The following is a 27,823-nucleotide window of genomic DNA, read 5'->3' on the forward strand; positions in this document are numbered from 1 at the left end:
TGCATTTCTCCTGGCAATCAATAAGTCAAAAGACCCAAAAAGTAAAACTTCTTCCTGTAAAATCCACATTTCTGCCTCCTCCCCACACTACCATGAAAGTAATTGCAAGTGCTTTGTTTTCCATCTTAATTGTCATTTCCTCTGATAGAATCTGCAGCCTGAGTCTTAAAGCTCAAATACCTAATACTATTCTCTCCCCCTTTTCCCCATCCCTTGCTACAAAGAGTACCTCTTGTATCAGGGTCAGCAATTCCTCCAAAATGTCTCAAGCCTGTTTGCTTGGCCGCATTGTGTGGAGAGTTATCAGCAGGCTGCAGGATGGTGAGAAAGCAAACGTGCCTCTTTGAGACAGACCAGGGGCTGTGGTTTAGACCAGAGTCAAAGTTCTGCCCCATTTCCCCTCCTGTGGGCAGATAACAGCCCTTTCCCCAGCACAGCTTTTTTTCTTCTCCCTTTCCATGTGCTCGGCTAAGTGGAACACAAGATTTTTTCCCACTCCCTCTATGCTGGCCTTTGGCACTTCCATAGAAGCAGCTTTCTTCATCTGCTGTTATGAAAACTGTGTTCTAGGTGATGTACAGAGACTGCTTTCTTCATACGCTCACTAGCACTGGGATTCACGTCCTGTGATCCATGAAGATCATGCAAAGTTGGCCAGTATTAGCAGAACCTCTTCAGTCTTCTCATTTCCCCTCTACAATCCCTTCACAAACAAATGCAGTGGTCTTCACGCTCTCAGCATTATCCCAAGCCAAAATAAGTTCACCCTACACAGCAGCTACTTGCTGCCAACACCCTTCATGCTTCATGGGACACAAGTCAGGAAGGGCAGCCAGTAAAATCCATGTCCTGTGACATAACATACACTACCAGGTTTTGATCTACAGTCCTGGACAAGCTTATGGTACTCCCATACACACATTTGTGGTCCAGATCAGTTCAGCCCAGCCCCAAACCTAGTCAGAGCAAAGTTGACAAAACTCAGATAAACTTGATCTCGCAGTGGCTGCACGGCCACCTCTATCTCAATTACAGTATTCCTTCTACCCACACTAGTCACGGATGAAATTCAGGCAAAGGAAGATTAGGTGAGAGGTGTACGAAATGTCACCTTCCCCTTAATCACAGCTTATGAATCCAGTCCCAAAGTGTTACTCATACAGCACTCCACACTTATAATCCCACCGACTAATCCAGCTGCATGTTCCAACAGGCACATCGCTAGGAGTGTTCTCTTGCAATCACTGTCTCTGTTTTGAATGCTTCTCCAACTCTGTAAGAAGAAACTACATCCTCTCCCACATCTAAAAGCCCTGTGACAGCTCAAAACAAACTGAGGGGAAGCTGGGGAAAGTGTGGTACAAGGCGGCTCACCTCCTTCAACATGAGCAACTGCACAGCCAGCTGGCTGGTTCTCCACCGCTGCCAGGTAATGCTGGGGAAACACTTCAGTTGTGGTAAGCAACAGATAAGCATCTCTTTGCACACATATACATATAAGCATCCCAGCTGCTAGAATTTAAAACCAGCATTCACTGTGCTCCAGGGAAGAAAACAAATGGGTTGAACTGGCTCAAAGGCACAGCTTCAGTAGCGAGTCTGGATCGTCTCTTCGCATCTCCCTGTACAAACCCAGCCATTGAGAGTCCAGATCTAACAGAGCCGCAGTTGCTAAGAAAACAGAGCTGCAAACAGATGTTAGGAGATGATTCATGGGGTAAGGGCATATCCCTGTACTACAGATAAACCCAGATGAATGGGGCTCTTTATACCTGATCTATCAAGCTGCGCTTCTTCTTGCACTCTTTGGGATTTCTTCTTTCATTCATTTCTGTATTCAGATGGCAAGGCAACCAAACGGAACTGAACTCGCTGTTTATGGAATTAATTACTGGTGAAGGGAGGTTACAAGGCTTACAATGAACTCAGTAAAAGGGCTAAACTATGGCCCTTTTCCCCTCAAACGTAGACTTGTCAACACAGGAAGCAGCTTTACCCAAAACCTACCAAAAGAAGCAACGTAAAATCCCGAGTAAAAAACTGCTTTCACTACTTTCATTGATGACGTAAAACTAGCAGCCGGGGAGATAAAGCATTTTAAGCCTGTTAGATCATTAAGGCACGCCACCTCTTGAATTACTTCATTGTGTCTGTGCTTATAATCGTTGTCTGACAGATAACTAAAACACAGCACACTCCAGGACTAGACAAGCGCTGCTCACACCAACACAGTTCCCACTTACTTCAGTGAATTTTTGATCAGTTCTACTTGGAGAAAAAGTTTCTTTGCCCCTCTTAAGCTGCATAGTTCTCAGTTGATATCCACGGTACTTAAAATATATTTGCTTCCTGAAGTTATCTGTAAATATCTGTTTAAATAAAGGAACTCTGATGTACACTGCTATAGATAATAAAAAGGCACTTATCATTCATTATCCTTCATTCTGAGAATGAGAACAACCACCTGCACTTCTGAATACGTATTTGTACAGCATCTAGCACAAAGGGAACCACACACTACTGCAATATCACTGCAGCACTGGCTGCAATTACCACCAGTGTTTTCATCACCCCTCCAATCCCCCCCTTTGCCACCACCCCTCACTATTTGTAGCTCATCCCCATTCTTCCCAGCAGGTTCCAGGGAATCTGCTCCCACCCTGCACAGCCCTTCCCATCTCACCTGCTCCGTCCTGGAAATCAGTTCTTTGGGCTGCCCTGATTTTAAGGTGAGGTGGCTTTAAGTGTGGTGGAGACCATCACTGTGGGCAGCACTGATAGCTGCCATCGCCCTGCCAAACAGCCGCAGAGGTGGCAGAAGGCCATGACAGCTCACCAGGTGCCAGAGCTTTGTGCCCATTTTCAAATATCATGTTTCAAACAGAGGTGTGAGCAGAGGTTCTGTCACCTCAGTCAAGCCACAACAATGAGCCAAGACTCTGCACGTGGCACTTCTGAGTTCCATGATGGGAGAATGCCCTGAGAGCTGTGATGGACAAAAATGATTGGAAAAAGAGGGGAGAGGACAGGTGGGACACAGGCATCCTGAAAGGTGCACCGATCCAACAAAGGATCGAGAGGCTGCGAGAGCTCTCAAACAAACTCACTGTAGGTTTTTGCCTGAGCACTTGGAGGGACTCAAGGAATGCGCACCTGCTGTACCGCTCAATTCCCGCAGCAGCTCATGTGCAAAAAGAGAAGAAAGACTTAACTTTGAAGGTAACAGAGCTCTGGAATAGGCCGCCTGTAAGGTGCTGAAGTCTCCTTCTCCGGAGATATTCAAGACCCACCCAGACAACTTTTCTGTGCAACCAACTGAATGGAACCCGTGCTAGCAGGAGGTTGGGCTTCAGAGGTCCCTCCGAATCTCTACGATTCCGCGACTCTCATCATTTAGGGGGGACGGAGGAATCCTTCCCTCCAAGCCCTGCACCTGACCCACGCTACGCGCCAAGCGACAGCCCGAGGTCCCCACGCGCCGCAGACCGCGCCGGCACCGCTCAGCACCAGCCGCTGCAGGAGCCGACCGCTCCCGGGGCAGGAAAAGGGAAAGAAGCGGGAAGCGCGGGGAGCCCTCAGCTGTTAGCAGGGCGGGAGCGGCCCCGTAACTGCTAACGGGAAAGTCACCGCTGCTTTTCGCTCCGACGGGAACTTCTCCGGAACAAGTAACCGCGCTGAGTTCTGAACGCGACACCGAAGAGATGAGGACTTTACAACGGACGCTCCGTGCCCCCCACGCGAAGCGGAGCTGCGGGGGAACGAGCGCTGCCCGCCCGCCCGCCGCGCTCCGCTCCCTCTCCCCGCGCCCCCGCCGCCTCCCGCCCAGCGCGGGGTTCGGGCCCGGAGCTGCCCCGGCGGAGCTCCCACGCCCGGTTCCGGCCGCGTCCCGCAGCGAACTCCGCCGGGCGGCCCGCTCGGCCCCAGGGCTTCTCGTCCGTTCCTCCCGGCTACGAGGCGGCGGAGGGAGGGAAGGGAGCGGGGAGCGGGGCCGGGGCGAAAGCGGGCGGCGCCGAAGGTGCAGCCGGCACCGAGGGAACAAAGGCGGCGGGAACAAAGAGCGGCAGGTAGCGCGGCGGAGCGCGGCGGGGCAGGGGGCCGCTCCGCGCACAAAGGCGAGGCCGGGCCGCGCCGAACTTCTGGCCGGGCGGCTCCCGGCGGGGCGCACTCACCGCGGGAGCGGTCCGGACATCGGCGGCGGCGCGGCAACGAGCGCGGGCGGCGGCGGTAGTGAGCGCGGGCGGGAGGAGGGACCAGCACCGGCCGCTCCCCGCCCCGGCCGCTGCGAGCGCGCCCCCCCGCCCGCGGGCGGCGAGGCGGAGCGGCCGCAGCCCTCACCGCACCGCGCGGCCGCGCCCCGCCTCCGCCTCCCGCCGCGGGGCTGCCCACGGCGCCGCCGGGAAACCGCTCCCGGCCGGAACGCCGCGGTCTTCCCTTCAGCGCCGCGCACGGATCCGCGCACGGCCACCTTCGCTCCGCGGGTCCCGAGCAATGGCGGCGGCTGGCGCTGCCTGGGCTGTGCGCGGCGGGTGGATGGGGACCGACCGCGCGGGCACAGCAACTTAAAGGGTTTTCAGAACTTCGGAGGAGGGTGGGCTTCTTTTTTTTCTCTCTCTCTTTCTCTCCTTTTTTTTGTAAGGATAGGAAGAAATGCCTTCTATTTGTTTCATTTGGTACTGGGTAGCTTTTGGCTGTGGACTTTACAAAGTTAGAGGCTACAGGTAATGAGAGTGAGATTTCCGTAGGAAAAGGTAACTTCCCAAAAACCTCTTCCTATTTCTTCTCAGGAGGAGTGGTGATGCGGTGGCACAGCTGCACAGGGTCTCGGGGTCACCGTCCCTGGAGGTGTTCGAGAACCATGGAGATGTGGCACGGAGGGATGTGAGCAGTGGGCATGGTGGAGTTGGACTTGGGGATGGATATTGGTGGCCTTTTCCAGCCTTAATGGTTCCACGATCTGATGAATCTGTGCACAGATTGGCACAGCCAACCTCAGCGGAAACAAACAAGGTCATAGAATTATAGAATCACAGAATGGTTTGGGTTGGAAGGGACCTTTAAGGTCATCCAGTTCCAACCCCTTGCTATAAACAGGGACACCTCCCTCTAGAACAGGTTGCTCACAGCCCCGTCCAGCCTGGCTTTGAATGCTTCCAGGGAGGGGGCATCCACTACCTCTGTGCAACCTGTCCCACTATCTCACCACCTTCACAGTAAAAAAATTCTTCCTAATATCTAGTCTAAATCCACTCTCTTCCAGTTTAAAGCCACTGAGGCTAGAAAACCAAATGTTTCACACTTTCATGACTACTTAGGCAGGTGTCTTATGCCCATAGGTGTGTCTAAAGCTCTGACAGATTTGGGCACCTGATTTTCTGTAAAGATTTTTTTTCATCTTTTCCAGTCAATAGTGAGCCCTGTACCTTCCTGCCTGCTATTTTAGCTGGAACCAAGAATGCAGTGTGTTGCAGAAGTGCCAGCCGAAGCTGGTTATAACCTGACTGCTCTGCCTTGGCAAACACCTGCTCTGATTCATGCTGCTGTTGTGCTAAATCAACTGGGGAGTTGTGCTAAATGAGCACTGGGGTTTGTACAATGACAGTGTTGTCTGATACTCCATGGACACAGAAGAAGGCAGAGGGCTGCATTGGATGGGGCAGTGGATGCCCCATCCCTGGAGGCATGCAAGGCCAGGCTGGATGTGGCTCTGGGCAGTCTGGTCTGGTGGTTGGCAACCCTGCACATAGCAGGGGAGTTGAAACTAGATGGTCCACTGTGGTCCTTTTCAACCCAGGCCATTCTATGATTCAGTGATTCAGGGTCTCTGCTGTAGTTTCCTAACTTCTGTGTTATGCTTACAGCTGTGCTTATGCTTGAAGTGAAACAAGCATCCTCAACTTGTTTACTAACCTTGGCTGATATATTTCAGTGTTGAGTTTAAGTGCGGGACAGAAGAAGTTGTAACATCAAATATAAGCTTTGTTACTTGAAGAATTATTCCTAAGCTCTTGCTCACTTGGACTGCAGAAGGAGTCTCATGGAGCCTTTTGTGCTGTGGAGCATTACCACTCCATGCTTTTCCCTCTGACATAACTGTACAGCTCCTCGTTCAGCTTACACAGTCCTGCAGCTCTCTGTCATGCTTTGTCAAATACAAACACACAATGTCTTTTTACACTTAAGTTATTCATTTCATAATTAGCTTATAAAGCACTTTGAAGGCACAACAGAAAGTATTACATTAAGTGTTGCTATTGGGCAGACATAATGCAGACAATTAAATAGTAACACCATTAAAAAGACATTGTGAGACTCGAAGGTAAAATTAAGTCATAAGTGCCTACTTTATATCCAAATGTTACATCTGTTGATTACACAGTACAACCTAAAACTCTGAAAATAAGCTTTAATCTCTTTTTAGACACAGTCCTCCAGTTAGGAACTGCTGCAGACCAGACAGGTGTATGGGAGGCCAGCAAGCAGCTGCTGTGGGTCAGTCTTCATGGAAGATTACAGCTGGAAGCTGTGCAGCCAGGGCTTGACCGTCAATACTGAAGGTGACCACAGAGGGGTGAGAAGTTCTTACAAAGTGTGTGTGTGTGTGTTCAGCAGTGTGTCCTGCCTTTCCTACACCACTCCATCCAGCAAACACTGCTGCAAGGTGTGTCCCGTACTGGGCATCCAGGTCCCAGATGAGATAAGGACATCCATGGTAGGACATCCCTCCTGCAATAGAGAATTTGCACAACTGGAATCCAGCACTGGAGAGGGAGCAAATTCCCCACATCTGCTGGATAAAATGTTAACTCTGAAGGATAGTGATGTCTGTGTAAACTGTGTTTGTTTGGATACTCCAAGCCACGTTTACACTCTGGTGTGCCAGAATGAACCTTTGGCCTACTGACCCTCCTCTTTCTCCTGCGTGCAACCCCTTGTGCTGTGTCAGCATACTGTGTATGCTGGAGCTGGGAGTTAGATGACAGCTAGCCCAGAGGAACAGTATTTTGTTTTCAGATGGCTTGCTTTCAGGATTTAGTGGCAGCAAGGATACACAAACAGGTACAGCTGAGGGGCAGCAGAATCCAGCAGAGAGATGGACACAAATGGTATGAGCTGGACCTCATATCAGGATGGTACAGCAAGAGAATAAGGGACCAGCACCATGCCAGAAACTTCCATGACCACACCTGGCTGCACTCCTCTCACCCCATCCCATGCAGAAGAGAGAAATAGGAAAGGGGAGAGGTGAGAGTAGAAACTCATTTTTGGATTCTCCTTCCCTCCTCCCTGCTGCCACAGCAACACAGAGGAAACAAGGTTGTTCTGCATGCATCACTTTGGTTGCCTTACATGCTGTCCATTATGCTGGTGCAGCTCTTTGTGCAGTTGTGTAGTCAATCAGATCCAGAGATGGCTTAAAAAAAAGCAGGACCCTCTTCGTCCCCATTATTTTCACCCTGGCTCAGTGCCCAGGTACGATTTACCCTGTCTCTGCAGAGGTGCAGCTGGAGAAAGAGCATTGGAGGGGGAAAGAAGCAAGGGGCATAGAGATCAGCTTAAATACACAGTGCCCCCTCCCCCGCATGGCCCATGGCACAGTCCCTGGAGGAGAGACTCTTGCACAACAACCACAGGCAATGTATTTGTCAGAATTAGGGAGATCAAAAAAGAGGAAATAAAGATTGAATCCATGCAGGCACGTGCAGTATTTGCATACTGTTTTCCTCTGCAAAACATAAAAGGAAGCCTGAATGTAATCACGTTAGGAATGTTCCTTTTCCCCTCCCATTTAATCTAAGCATTATGTATGACATTCTCCTCACAGTATAAGACAGCAACCTTGCAGACCGCTTAGGCAGGGACATTGCCTTTAACACCTAACTTTTCCTGCTGAGGTCAGTGGCAGCCCTTGCATGTTTAAAGTTACACATGCTTAAATACTTTGTTAAGTCACCAGCTAATTTAAGAACAGAGAAGCACAGCTTCAGAAGAGAAAAATAGGTTAATAATGCTAAAGTTGCAGCAAATGTGTAGGAAAACTGGAATAGGTTCATCATTAGTGAATCTATGCTATTTAAAGTACATTTTTCACCTTTTATTTTGTTCCATTTTTCCCCCAGTTCTGCCTGTGGATTGTTCCTGGCTAAAGAAAAGATTGAAGACACCTACAGACCAGTGCCTGAGCCTTATAGCAGCCCCCACGAGCCTGCACCACACACTTGTATCTTCCTATACAGTCTTGTATGTGAGATGTTTCATATGGGGAAGTGTCTCAAGGTAACCAAGAAGAAATGCTGAGCACAGGTTGGTGTGAACTCCCATGTTTTCCAGATCTGACGTGCCAGAACATATGGGGACACAGCCCAGGCTGAACAGAACTCATGAGTTCCACTTATAACACAGCCCTTGTACATGAACAAAGGTTTCCAGTTTACATTTTCCCACCTTTGTTAGGCAAGAGGAACAACTTCAGGTTCCACCCAGAAAATGAGAAAGTAACAGCTGAGCACCTCTATCCCTTAGTGCCAGCTAAATGGAGTTTCTCAAATCCTGGGTTTCTGTTGAGGTACCACCAACCTGCCCACATCCTGCTTCAGGTATTAAGTGCCGTTTTGGATCCTGCTCACTGCCTTGCATTCCTCATGATCCATGTGGGCTTAGCAGACAGTTTTAAAAGCTTGTTAGACTGATCATCAGACCTTGACCTGATCTTATCAGTAAACTCAGGCAAGGTTTTAGACTCAAAATCCCTTTATCTTAAACCCTGAAGTTTATTCACTTTTTCATTAAGTTCGTCTAATGAAAAAAATTGTATCTTTTATCTTTAGCCTGTCACAGCTGCAGCACCTATAATACAGTGTATTTGTAAGAGGGCTATAAGCAGCCTGCCATCAAGGCTATGCTGATCCTATCAGCTTTACCCTCACGCCCCAGGGCTGGCTGGTGTCTTGGAGCACCCTACACCCCAGCAGCAGTGTGGTATCTCAGTTTTTGAGAGAAGTTGGGTAAGAGAAACTTGCCAAGAAACGCTGTGTTCAGCTGACCGAAGCAGAAGCTGCAATACTACAGTGCAACACTTGGATACTAGGTCTGGATTCAGGGACATAAAAGAAATGGGTAAGCACTTTCTTTGCAAAATAGCTCCAACAGGAGGTCTGCAAGCCCCAGGTGCTTGTAAAGAAGAACTGGACAGCAGAAGGCACCCAAGGACTGATGCATTTTTTTGTTTAATGGCCTCCTGTCATTCCTGAAACCCTTTCTCTGAGACTCAGGGAATACACACAATAGTTTTGCTTTGGCCAACAACTATTTTACAGTGTTCTGGGCACCAACGTGTACCTCAGTAATTGTAGTATGGCCCTGTTCAGCAACTCCCAGGTAGTTTGATTTGCCTCTGCTTCCACTGCAGCTCCTACAGCTCTGGGGTGGCTGCAGCCCACTTTCCAGTATGATTCAATGGAAAACAAAAAGCCCTCAATAGAAAGATGTGGGGTTAAGACTTCTCTGGCAACAAAATTGAGTAATCCCAATCACCACCTTCAAAAATTTGTGCCCTTGGGCCCTGGCCAGCGATCCACTCTGTCAACATCTTTACTGCCAACTTTACTCACAGGGGCACGTATGTAAATCTAGTATGAGAAAAGGATTAAGCCCATTCTGATTTTTATGGCCTATGAAATGTGTGCTGCCCTGCTGTTGCTACACAATAGTAAATAATACAGAAAAAGGGGATTCAGGCTGGTATTGCATATTTAAAATTTCTAAGGAAAAACATGTAATCCTAGATACTACTAACCAGTGCAGTGTATGTGCATACAAGGTTTCTTCTAAGTCAGAAGCTAAAAGCCTGTACCTTGCCAGATGCTGGTTGAGGTACATTACTTTTCTCCTGCAAAATAAGATTAGCAACACCAATTTTCCATGCATTCAAGTTTGGGGTTTTCTCTGCAAGGAGATTAAAGCCCAGGCAAACACGAGTCTGCCTGGATACTGCCCTGCTCTATGTACAGCTCTCACTTGGGATGAGACCTGTGCTTTTTAGGAATCCCACTAAAATGAATATTTCTTCACTGATGAATCACTTGGCTGAGATTTGCAAGAAGGATGGAGGGAATTAGATGCTAGCTTCTTAAATTCAGTAGGGTATGTGCTCCTGAGTCCTTTAGGTTGATGTTTTCATACATACACAAAGACTAAAGAAGGTTCTTTTACTATAACATCTGTGATTGGATTTCAGGCAATATCTTTTGATTCTAGCTTTCTATAATCTCATAGCAGAACCTCAATGCAAATACTAGTAAGCAATTGTTAGAACTATTAATAGTATAACTCCACAGAGTTGTCAGCAGAAAAGCATCTGAGCTAAGTACTTGTTCAATTAAAGATGCAGAACAATGAGTATATATGCACGTCTGAAAAGCAGACAATATTTACAATGAACCCCATAGCAGAAAATATAAATAATTTATTACCTTTACTTCATTACCTTTATTATTTTCTGATTCATACTGTTTTCTATAAAAAGTCTCATTCAGTAGCACAGGCAGTGCAAAGTTGCCATTGCGTATGTGTAACATTTTCTGTACAACTGTGACTTTTTCTGTCACAGAGGATATGTAGTCATTTGCCAAAGTGGAAATCCATCTTCCTGTTGGATGTTAATTTGCATTCTACCTCTTTGCTTCATTTTTCAGTCCTCTCAGCTCCAATTTTGTGCAGAGCAGACAGAAAATCAGCACGTGGAGCAGTGATCCCCTGTTTTGGTACTTAGTGCTGTTTGGCATCCTGGATATATTTAGTAAACTGTCATCTGTTATAGTTGGGATGGGGCAGCTCTGATGTTTTGATAAGCACTGACTGGGAGCATCACACGGAGTCTTTAAATTGCCCCTTCATTTACACACCATCTATTTTGAAAGCAGCTTTAGAGGCTGTGTCCTCTCCCTTAAGCCCATTGCGAGGTTCCCAGGCTACTGAACCTTCTGAAGCAGTGCAGGAAGCCTCCAGCTCCTGAGTAAATGGTTTTGTATTGATTGGTAAATAGTTTTCCTGAAACCAAATGAAATGTGTGCTAAATAAGAGGCTATTGCATTTTCTGACTGTGTCGGGCTCTCCCTGCAGCATGGCCCGGTCCAGCTGCCAGTGTCATCCTCCCAATGACAAACCCAGCTATTTTTGGCTGCTGAGGCCCTATTACCAGGCACGGGGGAATTACTGCACCACCAAAGCTCTGCTTCACAGAGGGCACTGGCCAGTGCTGTGCCAACACCCATCACGTGCCTGTTTTCTCCATCTATTTTTCCATACAGCTTTGGGATCCTTGTGAACTGCTCCCCACAGTTCTCCCACCTCCCAGGTGCAGATCATGTCCCAGCTTTGGTCACTATCTCCCCAGTCTCTGGCCCTTGTTCTGCAGAAATAAGTATTTTTTCTGGATTACAGTTTCTGCAGAATTTCTACTGACATACAGGTCAGCGCAGTGCTTTGTTATTTGTCACGTGTACTGCTGGTGTTGGAAAAAGCAAGCTCAAAAAAGCACATGTTGCAGGCAGGAGGAAAACTTCATGATGATCATAGTTCTGGAATGTATTATTATGAGGGTTTGTAGCGTTGAGTGAGTCATTTGGGGTGCCTGTGCCCATTGCTGCTGGAGGTGGGCAGAGGTGAGACAAGGCCCAGCCTCAGATGATTGAAGCCATGCATGAGCTTTGCTAGGGCTTGGTGGCTGGGGGCAAAATGGTCCCAGTGGATGGCCAGAGCAAGAAGTCAGAGGAGTTCCCAGCAGAGAAGAATCTCATTCAGATGAGAAGGAGCAGCTGAAAAGGGAAGGAAACATAAGCACAAAGAGCAAAGAAATCCTGGCAGGAATATGGCTCTGATAGAGAGGGTGGTTAACACAGAACCTCACTGCTGCTTCTTCCCTAGTGTCTCCAGCCAGGTGGTCTTCACCTCTTCAGCACTGGACTGGCACTTTTGGAATTCAGATATCTCAGCCTAAATGAGCCAATGCATCTGAAAAATGGCCCTGAGGAAGGCACGTGGGTGGTTTTCTGCTGAGTGACCAGATTGAGTGCATGGGACCATGGCTGACAGGTCAGAAGAAGGGGAGCAGGGCTGCAGCTCGTGGCAGCTCTACCCATGCAGGTAAGTATGAGCCACTTCTGTATCTAAGTCAGGCAGCCACAGAGATGGGATCCCATGCTGAACCATCACAGCTGTGCCACATAGAATCATACAATAGCTCAGGTTGGAAAAGACCTTAAAGATCATAAAATCCAACCATCCTATATCAGATCTAGTGATGGGAGGCCCCAGAGTGGGTTATTTCAACCAGCAGACACAACTGAAAACTGCTGTCTGTGGAGGTACTTTTTGGGATGCTTTCTGATCAACCTGATCTGCTTTAATGAACAAATTAATCACATGGTCATGTCATCACAAGGTGTAATGTGCATTGTTTTATGCTATGTCTGAGCACATCTCCTTGCTTGCTTGCTTGCTTGCAGCTCCTTCTTCCCTCCCCATGGCATGTGTGACTGTGCAGAACTAATTGACCACACTCAGGGAGATAAAGCAACCAACAGAGAATAACATCAGTGTCTGGCTTGGCTGGTTTAGCTCCCTGACTCAAAGTGGGAATCAGAACTGGATTCACCAGTGGTTCAGTGAGCTGAGCTGTACCCCAAAGCCATCCCTCCAGTGTAGCCAGGCTCAGGTGGAGCAGAGTGGGACCACAGCAAGACCTGCAGTGCCAGCCAGTGGGAGGACACCAGTGATGATGACCAGATGTGCAATGAACTGGATGTGTCACCTGCCTGGGATAAGAAGCCAGGTCAAGGTTTTACCAAGTGATACAAAAAAGGCTGCAGGCGGACATGCATAAGCACATTGTATTTCTATAAATATTACTTGATGTAAGAAGACATCTCATTGTGAAGCTTGACTCTTGCTTGTCTAAGCGAAGGAACGCTGGATGTGGGACAGCATGTGCTTGTTGAAGCAGTGAGATTGCTCATCTGTGAGTGTCCTTGAGAAAGCCCTGGGTGACATAGAGTTTCTTTTATTCCTCTGCTACCACGGACCAAAACAAATGTAAATACCTCTCCAGTTCAAAGTATTACTTCATGCTGTTTTAATAGCAAAGTTCACTGCATAATTTGGCTCTATGCTCCTTATTCACTTTCAGCGAGTCCAAAAGTGAAGTGGGAAAGGGGTGAAAGGCTAGAAGTGCAAAGACAAGTTGCTTACAGCTGATGTTTATTTCATGTCATTAAACCTTCATTTTCAGTGCCACTAATCCTTCATTTTGATGACAACTTCAAAGATCACTTGTAATTATATTTTAATGAAAAAGCTGAATCCAGAGACGTAGATGCAAAAGGGCAATTGCCTACTGTGCATTGTGTTTACAAGGGACAATTAACTGTATATTCTGGGGATGGACTGAAAGATGAATTTTAACAGTGACAGAGTTTAATGATCAGGAAAACCTTGGTTAAAAAAAAAAAAAAACAAAAAAAAACTGGCTGCTATTTTAATTTCCATTTTACAATGGGTCCTTATAGTTATTTCAGTTGTTAAAGAAGGATTGATCTCAGTGACAGCCAGAATTAATGAGGTGTGACTAACCAGGAGGGCACCTGTAACCTTTTCTTGTTCAAAGGAGTCTGTATCTAACATGCATTTATTCAAACTCCTAATTATCTCCTTAATAAAACTATTAGAAGTGATGAATGATTTTTTTTCTTAATATATAAAAAAGAGACTATTTTTCATTTAGGTCAGACTAGATGGAGGTTGGTTTACAATTAAAAATGAGTGATCATTTGCTTTAAAGTGTGTTTTTACTGTGTCTTAAATGTCCTGAATACATATTGGGAAAGAGCTTACACTTTTAAAATATTAAAATTAACTGATCTTTTTAAATAAAAGAACATTTTCTGTGATTGGATTTTTACTTTTTATGGGTTTCAAGATTTTGGAAATGAAAGCTCTTAACCTCATCTTCTTCCTTCCTTCCTTAGGTAAGAGGAAGCAAATGGATTTTTCTTCTGTTTCAATTTCCAATCAGTTTCTTGAGCTGTCCTTGGCCAGGTATTGAACAAACACTGACTGATGGAAATATCCTTTCCATTCCTGCCCAGCACTCTCCTATGGAAGGCAAGATGTCCATCCTCCAGGATGCTCACAGAGCTTCAAACGCTGCCAGGACACAGGCACTGAAGACATCAGGAATATTACGGCTGTGTTAAGGTGGGGCTGCCGTGGCTCGTATAGAAACGAGTGCCTCATTTCCAAAAAAGCAAATGCAATTGAACAAGCGCAAGAATCCTCTTGTCTGTCACAGCTCCTGCGCATTGCAGGAGCAACACTGACATCTAGCGGGGCAGCGTGTTCCGCAAGCTGAAATGGTAGTCAGAATGGTTGGGTTGGAAGGGACCTTAAAGGACATCCAGCCCCACTCCTTGCTGTGGGCTGATTGCCCCCCCAAGCAGCTCAAGCTGCCCATCCATGGCCTTGGGCACCTCCAGGGATGGGGCACCGACAGCTCTGGGAAGCAGTGCCAGAGCCTCACTTTACTCTCTGAGTAAAAAATTTCTTTCTAATGTCTAATCTGAATTTCCTCTCTTATTTTAAAGCCCTTCCACCCTTATCCTATCACTATTAGGCTGTGTGAATCCAGTGATCGCTCTGGGCCAGCAAGTGATGAGCATTCAGGAGCAATTTACTGAAGCAGGAATTACTACCACTGGAACTAGCTGTTGGAAATGCTCCTACCAAAACATCTTGAAGGTGTATTACAATGATTTGTAAATGGTGTGTGACCCCAAGTTTCTCCACTCAGGAAGGGAGGACAGTCTGAAGATCAGCCCTGCTGTGTTTGAAACATCATGGAATCAAAATTTTTTGCTTTAGCCTTAAAACTGACAAGTGAAAGCAACAGAAGAAATTGATTTTTGCCTGGTTTGATCCATTGCATGCTTGCATAAATGCAGAATAACAGCATGCGGCATGCACCATCCCTTTGCAATCACAAAAACATGAAAGACAGGAATTTTTATCAATGCTGCCCTGCGTGCTTTAAAAGGATGATTTGACATGAAGCTGGAGCAAAAGAGAAGTTACAGGGAGAGGCATTTCCCTGGAAACCTGGAAAAGCAATAGCTAGTTTTATAGTCCTGATAAGAACCACGTGGAAGTGAATGGTGAGCTTAGAAACATGTGCAAGACTATGCTGAGAAAGCCCACTGTGATGGCACCAGAACTCACTTGGCTCATGCCATCACGTGTTAAGCCTTTAAACTATATTAACTCCCTACTGGTTTAATTTGCCTCCAAGATCCGAATTCCTTACCAGAAAAATGGAGAGAGAAGCAGCTTCCAGGGCCAGCGCCAGGGGCTCCCCAAGGAAAGGTGAGCATGGGGCAGCAGTGGTGGGGATACCAGTCTCCCACAGGCTGTGCAAAGAACACAGTCCAGCAATACGTGAAAACTCTGGGTTGTTTTTTTTTTTTTTTTTTTTGCTCTGAATTTGGTGATATGCAAAAAAGAATGCCTAGTTTTCATTTATTTCAGGAAACTTCTTGAAGAGAAGATTTCTGTGGCTGCAAAGAGTATTTACAAAGCATGAAAATTTTGGACAAAAAATACACATGTACTTCCTATATTCAATCAAGGCCTTCAGTAATGATTTCTGTTACACAAAAAGCTAAAGCATTCCGCAGTTCAGCTTTGCTCATTGAAACCCAACACAAATAGAAAACACGGATTGATCAGGATTACTTTGGTGTTCAGGTTAAATCTCAAGGTAAATACTTACCTCATTTTCTCTGCTCAGGGAGTGTATTAAATAGGCAATAAAACCTCGTGTCTCACAGTACCTTTTTCATTACTGCAGCAAGATCTCAGACCTTAAAAGGTCCTGTGAGACCTTTTGCCTGTGAGAGGCCAGAGGGGCAGGATGTGAGTGCAAAGAAGGATGCTGCACCCTCTTCATCATACACTTTCTTTTGTTTGCCTTTGCAGTCGGATGCTTTGTTAAGGCTTTATAGGGATACTGAGACTCAGAATCATGTCTAAGGGCAGACTGATATTTCACACTTACCATATATGCTTTTGTATGCATTTTCTATGGTCAGAAGCCCAGCAGACATGCACACATTGGCACCATGCTCTGCCAGCACAAGTGTGAAAGCTGGAAGCCCTGCTGCCCTCCTGTGTGTACCAGCTTGTGCCTTACAGGTCCCAGCAGCCTGCAGGCAGCCTTGAGTGTTCAGTCCCACCCCTTTTTTCCACTAATGCTATTGTTCAGCTCACAAATACAGGGCTCCTGTTCCTTCCATGCAGAACAAAGTGCCCGTGCCAATAACTGAGTTCCCTGCCAAGAGTCAGGAGATCTCTCCTCTTCCCTGTTTGAGGTGACCTAGCAGCAGTGCTCTTTTTTGTTTATTTACCATCAATGCCTTATTTTCAACCCCACCATGTGCCCATAGAACACAATAAGTAGAGAGTCCTCATGTCAGTCAGGGGTTTTGAGGATGAGAACGTCACTTAGTGTGACACCTGTGGGCTATCTACATCCTATGAGCTTTCCTTCATGACTCTGGTGCCCATGTGGGTGAGACTTGCTAGTAAGTGCCACATTCTGGGGAAGGGCATAAAGCTGTCGTGCACCCAGTGCCAGAGGTGTTGTGACAGGCATAGGAATACATGAGAGCTTTGCCCTACGCTCCTTCCTGCATTGACATTTTGCAGGTAGGTGGTGGCAAGTTTTGCTGAATCCCCACGGCTGGATGCACATGGCACTGAAGGTGGCCTTCAGGGAGGTGTGTTTGCTTGCATGAGTTCATGGCTTAGCAGATGTACAACCCAGCTGCAGCTCAGCATGGTGTTCCCCTTCTCCCTACCTCCAGGCTGGATGTGGATCTGGGCAGCCTGGTCTGGTGGTTGGCAACCCTGCACATAGCAGGGGGGTTGAAACTAGATGATCATTGTGGTCCTTTTTAACTCAGGCCATTCTGTGATTCAATGATTCAATGATTCAGTGATTCAATGATACAATGATTCAGTGATTCTGTGATTCTGTGATTCTGTGATTCTATGATTCTACCTCTGCCCCACTAAATTCCCAGCAGAGGCTGAGGTATCCTGCAAGGTCTGTCTCTGTTACTCGGGTATTTGCATACATGTATGAGCTAATCCCTCCATGTTTGCAAAACTCCTTGATCTGTGTGTTCACCCACAATTTATGAGTAAATGTAAATGAGTAAATGCAAATGAGAACACAATACAGTTTGCACACATATCTGCAAAGACCTTGACGTTGTGAAAAGCAAGCCTCTGGCATATGTGTTATAACTTCACGTTGTAAAGATTATATTCCATTTAGATGAGAACATGCCACCTATTCTATTACTCTGTACAATGGCTTGAGTTTAATCACTGATATGCTGAGAGGAGCTATGCCTTCACTCCAGCCCTTGAAGTGACTCTGCTGCTTGTAAAGATGTGAATAGTCCCAAAGAAGTGGAACCATGGAGATCATTTGCTGTCCCTTCTCATCCTTTCTAAAGACACGGACTTTCTTACATTTTTGTGACCTGCCTCACTCCACTGCCATTTGCTATGAGGGGAAATTTGGCTTGTTTCCCGAATCCAATGGCTTTCCTCATTGTTTTTAAGATATGCAGAAGTTGTCCTCAAAAAAGTGACTGGTGGTATCCAGAGCTGGGTTACAGCTTTGAGCCAGCGCTCTTCCTGAGCTCTGCCACTGATTTATTGTGCTTCAAAGCCATGGCATGATGAGGATTGAAATCAGTCATACAGATGACGCAGGGACTTTGCTCCCCAGGCTCTGGACAGCTGAGCCTACAGTAACTTCTGCATTTATTTAAACAGGTGGCAAGCAAAGTAAGACAAACTCATTCCACGCTCTTAATTTTCTGAAATAGATCTAAACAATTTTACTGTTTACACAGCATACGTATAACAGTCAGTGAAGCAAAACAAAATTCTGTTCTTTGGACAAATTATTTAATGCATTTGTAAGTTTCCTATTTGTAGGAAATCGTAGGCATTCCTGAGTCCTGTAAGTAACAGCGAATGGCCCTTATTGCAATCTACAACACAGTTGCCCTGTGTGAGACCCAACTGGGGCCTGCAGCTCAGATGCACACCTTCCTGCTTGGCACCACATTCCCACATCATCAGATTTGGATTTCCTGCCTGGGATTCTACATCACCTTCTTTAAAGTCACTGCATGCATACTGTATCTGCTCTCATGTGTGACCAGCAAACTGCAGGAAAGTGGAGAAGGGAACCGAGACATCATTCAGCTCATGAACTCTTCAACTCTCCATTGCCATTTCCATTGTCTTACTGTGCTGCAGATACCTTTTTAACTACAGAATTTGACTCTTGTACAAACACTGAAAATATCTGGCCACTGAGAGAACCTTTTTCAGCTGTATCTTTTTCCACTCAATGTCTTTTCTAAAAGAAAAGCGTGGAGGAGCTCGTTGGTGAGGGTCAGTGAGTTCATAACAATACTGGGGGAAGGTTAAGATCACAAATACATACTTGTATGAAAAAGACAAAGCCAAAAGAAAGATCCATGAATTTTCTGTAAGTTTGCTCATGTCGAGTAGCAAGTATTTTAATGACAGACAACACAGATGAGTTATCCAGAGAGAGAGACTGAGAGATATCGTAATCTGGGGGGATGAATTCAGCATTTGCATTGCTCTTTCACTTCAGTCATCTCTTTCCTTTCACATCTTGGACTCACTTTCTATTATCAAAATGGCCATGTATTCACAGAAGGGAAACATGCATCTCCTGACAATTACAATTACATTTCAGTGGCATGAAAACCTGCACCAATAACTCTGTGGGACAAAACACAGCAACACACATGGGATTCACATGCAGACTTCTGCTAAGCCTGCACCTGTCAGGTACAACTTCAAAGAGGAAAGACAGCTGCTGCTAGAAAGGCTGGAACACTTCTGCTTTAGAAAGTGGCAAAGAGCAGAGCTTGGACCTGATTACTTGTCTGCTAGATGGTTCTCACCTCCAGAGAATCAGCAGAGATCATCTCAGCCTGGTAAGAGACCAAGAAAATCAAGCTCAGACCTCTCTTTGCCTTGCAGCATTGCTTGCTCTAAGTTGCCACATACTGATTTGCAGCACTTGGATCCAAGGCTCTGCCCTGAGCCATCTTTTTACATCATATAGTTTTAGACATGCAGAGGCCCCAGACCAGCAGCAGATTTCTGAGGGAAGAAAAGGGTAAAGTTAAATTAGATACAAAATATAAATTAAGCACAAAAAAACCCAACCACCTAACCAGAAGACCTCAGCAGTTTTAATTCGTTGTTTTTGGGTATTTTTTCCACCCATGTGCCCTTGCTCTGCTCCCTGTAACTCCAGCACCTGCCCAGAGTGGAGGTAAAGCCTGCCTGTGTTGTGCTGGCAGCACTGGCTCTGGTGGGAGCTGCACTGTGTGATTTCATGGGTGAGAAGCACAGGCTGGTTGGTGAGGCTCAGGGCAACCTCTGATCTCTTGGCTGTCCCTCGATTTGTATTATCTCTGCAAACATGCCCTTCCCTTAATCTCTGTATAATCTTTTCCCAGACAGAGTAATTAAAAAGCCATTCCATATCTTTTTGTGTCTTCTTTTAGCTGAACATTTTGCAGCTGCCCACCCTTTAGCTCACAGTCTGCAAATTCTGTCCTCTGGTTTTTGTTTTTTAAAGCAAGCTTTGCACTCCTCTGCCAGCCAGGCTCTTTATACCAACCCTTTCTCAGGTGAAATGCCATGGAGCTCTATTCAGATGCCTGAAGCCTCTTTTTGAAGCAAGCTGTGATCCAGCTCTGCTTGTTTCTTAAACACTTTCCTTCATGAATTTCTGCCATCTTTTCTGTGCTGGTCATACCCACAGCTCAGAACAGACAGCACAGGGGAAGCAAGAAGTGAAGTCTCCACACCAGGGCCTGCTCCTGCCCTGCAGCAAGCCTGGGTGTGCAGAGGAGTGGTACAAGGACAGCTCTCTCAGAAGCATGCCTTTCTCACAAGGATGGGTACCTGTCCCATATGGACACCTCTCCCAGCCCAGCCAGGGCCACCTCCTGACCCCAGGGCCTGCCCTAGGAGGTGATCACTACAGATGCTGTGGCCCTTGGCCATGTGAAGTTTGTATTTGCTGTCAGTAGGTCAGTATCTGTTAGCAGGGATTTCTCCTGAAACCTTCCCTGCTATTATCTCCACGAGGATCCTCTGCTTTGTTTTTGTTCTTCTTCGAAGCAGTTAGATGCCAAATACACACATTTTAATTGTCAGCAGGGATATATCAATGGTTTCAATGAAATGTCTTTGTAGAGGGGTGAGAAAGTTTCTGGGTCTGAAAGGCAACATGGAAATTATTCAGAAGTGCACCTGAGGTATTGATGGAACACAGCTCTTCTGGCACTTCTCATCAGTTGATCTACAAAGGATCAACTTCTATGTGTTATTCGTATAGAAGCACAGAGAGAAGAAATACCTTTATAAGGTTTTCACCTCCTGGTAACAGCATAATGCCTTTCAGAGGTGTTAAGAACTTCTGGCTCCTCTGAGCTTTATTTGGAACTAGGAGAGCCCTGGAGGCCCATTAAGCAATTCTAAACCTGCACCTAAATAATTTCTCTTACATCTCAATCTTTTTATTGTTCTTGCCTTCACCATCTCTGCAGAAAGTATTTCAACACTAAGAAAGCAAGTGTTCATTCTTTTTTTCCCCAGGGCCACCCACATACAAGCTTCCTCCATCTCTGCATGAAAAGAGCATTGATATTAGCAACTGTATGTGGCCAAAAATGCAGCTGAAACCAGAAGGCAGTAAGTAATTATTTGTACAAGCATTTTAAATTTATGTTTTTAAACCATTTAAGTCAAAAGCTGTGTCATATCAGATTTGTTGAAGACATGGCCCAGGTTCAGGGATACAGCTAATAAAACTTGGCCAGGCTTATAGAGAACATGATCTGAGGTTTGGATTTGTGATTTATTCCAATTTCCCATGTTTCTGCAAATGTTTGGAATGCTCTGACAAAAATAACTGCGTTTTAGTTCAGGGACTGATCTACTTGTGTTCTTGGGGTGCTGTGGGACTGCACCCCAGCAAATACTGAGCTCATGCTAAGAAAGTCTGACATCCTGCAGTGTGGTTTTTCCAAGCACTGTTAGAAAAAATCGAAATAGCTTGTTAAGTTATGGAAAAAATACAGCATTTTCATTAAAAAACCTCTCAGGCAGTTGTTACCTAGCTAAACACTACGGTCAGCCACTTGAGCAAAGCACAGTGTGCCAAGATTTTGCTGCACATGGTGTACAATAGCAGCATGATGAACAGCCCCTTGCACCATTCAGATTCCATTTCTTTCTCAGTATAAAAGTCCTGGTTCTGCTCTAGTGAGTGTTTTGAGGAAGGGCAATGATTTTGCTGAGCTAAGAAGGTGTTCTTATTAAATCTGCACTTGTATGAGGGCTGCTAGTCATTGCTACTGAGTTTGTCTTGCTCTCTCCGTTTTTCTTTGGATACAACACAGAGCAAGCTGGCATTACCATAGAACTCAAAGCCTGTGGACTCAGAGACTGCAAATTTCTCTAGGACAGAAGGGTCAGCTCTATTTTCATATGGATAACTTGCAGAAGTCTGTGATTTTATCTACAGACTTAATCATTTTAGCTAGGATTTGGTTGTGTAAATGACCCTGGGTAATTATTCTCACGCTCATCCAAGGACATATGGTATGTTCACAAGCAACTGGGTCAGTGTGCATCTGCAGTGTCTTAACAAAGTCCAGGCTCACTAGAAAAAATTAGAGCTCTGTCCTAGGTGGGATCTAGGTAGGTTCCCAGCAAACAAAAGCAGGTGAGAAAGCAGAAAGAGTTAATGGTAAGAAAGCATACTAAAAGAGGTGTGCATGCATACACATGAGTCTATACATAGATATAAAGAGGTGGACAGCAAGACAGCCTCATATGGCAAAATTACATTACATATAGTAAGCATCTTCAATCATCAGACATAAGGAGGAAGACATGAGATTAGGCAGAAAAACAGCAAAATTTAAGATGGGGGAGCATGACAACCACAATCCTTTCATGAACAGTGTTTAGCCTTCCTTAGACCAGCCTAGCTAAGCTGGTTTTAAAAGCTCCTTCATCAGCAGTATGCAGTTTATAGCACAATAAAGGGGCAAAACAAAACAGTCCTGAGAACACAGCTTCTCAGCAGTTGAACTTACATTGCAAGTTCCTCCAGTCAAGTTTGGTTATGACTTTTTTTCTTTCCAGAAATACAGTGATCAAACACATAAGCAGTCTCCCATCCCCTCCATAATGAATGCTTCTCTTTCTGTACATCCCATTTCATTGCTTGCTTCTCAGCAACCACAGCAGATCACAAGGGTGGTATTAGGAGGCGTGCAGGCAAATTAACACAGAGCTCCTGCATCCTCTCTGTGCTTTACGCACAGCTGCACCACAGCTCTGTGAATCAGCAATCTCACGTCCTTGGCCAGCTCCAACCACTTACACACCCTGAGTCTAAACCTCCAGCTGCTTAACTTTCATTCCATCCAAAGGCAGGATTCAGGGGGCTCCAACACAAGAACTGGAACTCCCAATACCTCTCAATTCAGATCACCTAGCACAGCTAGAACTGAATTTAGGTTTCTCACCCCCTAGGTGAGTATTTCTGTTAACTGTGACAAACTTGGTGCCACGAGGCACTGAGCATGCCTAGCCAAATGAGCTTCCCAAAAGTTTCAGGTGGAATGAGGATGTGTGTTTGCTGTGTGTCTGAAACACAGCAGGATTCAGCTGAGATCCTGGCCCTACCTGTCACTGCTGCCTGGGCAGCCTTGGGCATTTCTGCTCAGTGACCTGTGCTGCTGCCAGGACAAATGAGAAGGTGGCAGGAATTTTCAGACAACCAGGCAGTTGCACAGTAGGAGATTTACCAGTAGTTTCCTGGAAATGAGCCCTCTGAGTCCCATTTCTGGCATGCCAAGTAAATATTCTAGAACTCATCCATCGTGACAATGCACTTTACTTAAGGGCTCGGATGGCTGAGGGCAAGACACTAAATCCTCCTACATATTGTAAATCATCCACCACTCAAATTTCAATTGTTCATTTCATAATGTTATTTTTAAAGCTTAATTTACATTTGAGGGAATATCACATACACCCACATAATTCTGAGCACTTTCTTCATAATTAAGAAAAACAGCAATGATCACGCAACCCTGAGAGCAAGAGTCTGCAATACTACTTCCATTCAAAATACTGGTTATACTGGTTCTGATTTGCCCTGGGATACATGGGAATTGCATTATCTGGAAAATGGTGCAGTTGGTAAGGCAAGCAAGTTGTTGTGAGAATCACTGAGAGCACCTGGCCTTTTCCTGAGACCCAGACCCAGGACACACAGAGCACATAGCATCCTAAGATGGAAGACTGAAGGAGATGTCTCACTGGTACTTTCAGCAGAACGAAAAGGGAAGGTTCTCTGTGATATTGTGGATGTTCTCCATTTACCTGCAGTGAAGAGAACTATAATGACAGTGAATTAATATTGGTGATCACATTTTAAAAAAGGCTTAGAAAGTTCCTTTCCAGGCAAGAGCTCTAAGTGGTAGGCAGTTACAATGAAAGTGGGCAAATGCCCTGTGAAAAGGTGAACTCTTCCCAATTATTTGTAAGAATATTCATAACCAACTATCACTGAGATTTAGGCTAGATTCTGTATGGCACATAACTCAAGGTACATCATTTGTAGCCCTGCCTGAAGTGTGGGATGGGTTTTCCGAGTCATTCTCGTATTTGATTTGCTATTAACTAACTCCCAGCAGCTCCCTCAATATCCTGTAAATGTCCTGGACTCTCTGTCAAAGCTTCTGCCTTTCCCATCACATTGCAGAGGAAGCCTACAGACTTAATTTTGGCCTTTTGGCAATGACTTCATTTGTAGTAGTTACCAACCGTTCTTCTGAAACCGAGGAGAATTCATAATTAGTATAAACAATGAACATATTCCGTAACTTGTGGCTTCTTTTCCACCTCTGAACAGAAAATGATGATATGTTGTCAGAAAGAATCCTTAGGAAGATTTCAGTGCTCCTACTCCAATGATGAGTAACTCAACACACCCTTGAACATGAATCGGCTCCATTTCATAATCTTGACAATTTTGGATTTTCCAAGAAAAAACGTCTGGGACTGATTAAAACATGTAAGTGCACAGCTAAGGCAAATTCCCATCTCTTTTGTATCTTATGCTCCGCATACCGTTTCCTATAACATATCAAATCTCTGCCTTGCCTTTCTCTCCCTGCTTGAACCGAGGGCAGGAAGTGAACAACCTGCATCTCTCCTCCTTTTCATGTTCCTGGATGCTAAACCTGCACCTCCTTTGCAGATTGATTCCCAATATTTCCTTTCCATTAGAGAAGCGTGGGACATAACCCTTTGATGAGTCTGAGGAACCAGAACACATCTATCCTCTTTTTGCAATGTGCTTACTTTTGGTGTAGCTCCTAGGATCAGAGATATGTTCTCCTGGGCTCTATGTTCTCATGGGCTGTGCCAGTGGGGATCCTGGAGCTGGGATCCCTGCTGCTCCCTGCATGCTCCAACAAGAATCTGCTTCCTGCTGTCCCAGGTGCCCAGCCCTCATTTCACCTGCAGCGCAGCTGGTTTGCAGGTACTGATGTAATTCCTGCTCTTGCACCCAAAAATCCACTCAATATGCAATAACTCCAGTTGATGCAAATATGCATGAAAGGACTCATTCCCATCTTAATGAGGACAAATATCTTTAAGGGATCTGCAGATATCATAGTGATAAAAAGGCTGCAGGTGTTGTATAAACAGAAAAGCTCAGATGATATGTGGAAGAAGCCTTCTAATTCAGGGCCCTGAGTTGATTAAGAGCTGTGCACAAATGTATTTTTCATTCTATCCCTTCTCTGATGCCTTGTTAGTAATAAAATATAGCTATAAAAGACTTACAGGTAGGAGTGCATGCACTGGGTTAGCAACTAGTTTGTCTTTTCGATGTGTAAATGTTGTAGCTAATAAAGGAGAGCATGGGATTGAAGGCAGTCAGCTGTTCCAAGTAAAAACAAACTGTTCTATTTAACCCCTGGTAGGCAGAGTGAAGAAACACCTTTTAGAAATGAGTTTCACACCTACAACTAAATATTATTAACCTGAACATTTGAAAAAGCCAGAATCAAACCCCCCTCCCCAGTGTTTGATTCCTTGTTCCTGATAAAAAGAGAAAACAAACTCTACCCACCCACAAAGCAACAAACTTCTTCCCCCTCTTCCCAAATTTAACTATTTTGAGTTCCAAATCCTGGGCCTAAGAGGCAAAACAACCAGGGTCTTTCATTGCTTGTTAGTCTCTTTGGAGAAAGATTTCCATTTTCTCATCATGAAGACAATATGTTATACAATTAAAATAATTAAAATTGAGGGAACCTGGGAAAACGGAACAAATTTAAGCGTAATGAAATTGTTAAAAGTCTGTTTCTCTTCCCAGTTGTAAAACAGAGTGGAGAGGAATTATGCATACCAGTCCCCCATGAAATAGTCCTATGGATTGAACAAGTAATGACTGCAAGGCACTCTCATGCTGCTACTAAGGACATAAAATAATTTAAGATGATGTGAATGAAAAAAAAAGAAAGAGAATAATCTCATTTTTAATATAACAGAAACATGTCTTGAATAAGGTTACCTTAAATGAATTATGCTTGAAGTGACCAGTGATATGGTCAAATACATGGAATTAAGTTCACAGAAGAACAAAAAAGAATATAACAATATAGTTGTTCAGCAAAGAGCCACAAAGATGCTGAAGGACCTGGAGAAAAGCCTGAGAAACATGGATCTGTTCAGCCTGGGGAAAAAGAAAACTGAAGGGGGAATTAATTAATGTTTATAAATACCTAAAGGGAGGTGGGAGGCAAATGGATGAGGCCAGGCTCTTGTCTGTGGTGTGTAGCGAGACAAGGAGTAATGGCCTAAAAGCCTGAACAAAGGAAGTTCTGCACTAACATGAGGAAGAAAATCCTTGCAGTGAGGATGACGGAGCAGTGGAACAGGTTGCCCAGAGAGGTTATGTGCTCTCCTTCTATGGAGATATTCAAGACGTGGCTGGACACCTACCTGTGTGACCTATTGCAGGGAACCTGCTCTGGCAGAGGAGTTGGACTCGATGATCTCTGGAGGTTCCTTCCAATCCCTGTGATTCTGTAATCCTATGTGTGATTCTGTGATAACAACTGCATTCCCAGAATGACTTTGCAGAGAAGATCATATCACTACAGCCTCTTTTATTACTTGAATCTTTTATTCTTGTTTGCTGTAACAAATCATAAAATTGTACTCTGCATCTGCATGCAGTTACCTAATCACTGCATTTCCAAGACCATGTGCCAATACAGACGTGGATTAAAAACAAAAAGCAAAGAGCTGGGGAGACTGAGTGACTACGGGCACACTCAGCCTTCACCCACTGGCAGCAGTGTGATATAAAGTACATCTTGTGCCACAGGAACACGTGCTCTGCCACCCCAAGGTAAACTAGGGACACACTAAAGTCACCTTAGTCCATTCCCTGGAAAATCCAGGCTCTAAAGTGAAACATTCACCATTTAAACACAGCTTGGACTTTCTGCTTTTGTTGCTGATGTTCCTGCCACTAAGCTATTTAGGCCTTTGTGACTCAATGTATCTGCTCTGCCAACAGTTGAGATTCCTGAGGCATACAGTGACCTTCCCCTACCATACAAAAAATGCTGCAACAACTTAATAGTGTGTGAACAATGATACTTGCCTTCAGAATTTAAGAAATTTACAAAAGCCAATAATAGGGGGAATGCATTATGAAAGCAAACAAAGAGTAATAAGGCACTCTTATGTACTTAACTTTTAGCTTTATCCAGAAGACATAAATGCACAACCAGGCCAAACTGGCTTTAGGGGATTGCAGCAAGTCATTGAACTCCTGTTTTATTGCAGCTGGTAAACTTTATAGCATAGCAATGAATAACAACAAGAAACAGAAGAACCAAGCCTTATTCTTCCCAATCTACCCAATGTTTTTTCATCCATGGGGAATAACATAACCAATAGACAAGCACATATTTATTTGTTTGTATCCCAAATTATCTAAAAGAAGCCTGCTTCTGACTCTAGGTACGTTAAAATTATTAGTAATACAACAAACTCCAAGAAGCCTTGGAAGAATAATCTTAACAGGAATCCAGACCCCTACAGCCTCTCCTTTCTGTCCTCCATCTTGCTGGGAAATTATTCTCATTTTCTTCAAAAAACGCTAACAAACAGATGCTTTGTGCACAAGAAATTACCAAATTCAAGCTATTTCAGATGATGACAGAAAACAAGCCCCGCAGTTGTGGAGGATGCCCTGCCACCTGCTCCTTCAATTACACTACAAGAGAAAAACAGCTGGCTGCCAAAGACACAGATAAACAGTTCTCCAATGTTTTAGGGCTTCATAAGGCAGAACCAGTGCCTTAAATACACCCAGAAACCAGAGGCCATCTGCAGGGATAGCAAGTGAGATGTTCTGCTTCATAAATGACTGCTGACTCTGTTTCTGTCATGTTTCAGGATGGTCATGGAAGCAGCTGTGAGCATGATGTATTCTGCACCTCCTTTGCCATCCAGTCCTGCAGCTGTCCCATTGGATCTTATGGGAATGTGGCCATGAGTATGCTGGTTTGCCACCTGTGGAAATGCA

General features: G+C 45.1%; 1 protein-coding gene and 1 long non-coding RNA gene across 13 annotated transcripts in view; one reads left to right on the forward strand and one right to left on the reverse strand.

Annotated features, from left to right (window-relative positions):
- Positions 1-4,274, reverse strand: part of SYNE2 (spectrin repeat containing nuclear envelope protein 2) — a 172,594-nt gene extending 168,320 nt beyond the window's left edge. For all 4 annotated transcript variants that reach the window (XM_090141784.1, XM_031605585.2, XM_031605584.2 and 1 more), the window contains exon 1: positions 4,170-4,274. The gene's annotated coding sequence lies outside the window, so the exon portion shown is untranslated. The remainder of the gene's footprint in view (positions 1-4,169) is intronic.
- On the forward strand, positions 1,368-27,823 carry LOC116236806 (uncharacterized). Of its 9 annotated transcripts, XR_016467091.1 has the most exons (10): positions 4,384-4,588; positions 4,785-4,878; positions 6,419-6,568; positions 8,118-12,141; positions 14,142-14,250; positions 14,637-15,411; positions 15,574-19,103; positions 20,782-20,877; positions 24,119-24,280; positions 27,694-27,823. It is a non-coding gene; the product is annotated as an uncharacterized LOC116236806 (long non-coding RNA). The 9 variants fall into 9 exon arrangements; XR_016467094.1 differs by lacking the exons at positions 15,574-19,103; positions 20,782-20,877; positions 24,119-24,280; positions 27,694-27,823 and having other exon boundaries at positions 8,118-8,301; positions 11,923-12,141; positions 14,637-15,548; XR_016467092.1 differs by lacking the exons at positions 4,384-4,588; positions 15,574-19,103; positions 20,782-20,877; positions 24,119-24,280; positions 27,694-27,823 and adding an exon at positions 1,368-4,064 and having other exon boundaries at positions 14,637-15,548.

This window comes from Phasianus colchicus, chromosome 5 (assembly GCF_987193195.1).
Source record: "Phasianus colchicus chromosome 5, bPhaCol1.hap1.1, whole genome shotgun sequence".
NCBI lineage: Eukaryota > Metazoa > Chordata > Aves > Galliformes > Phasianidae > Phasianus > Phasianus colchicus.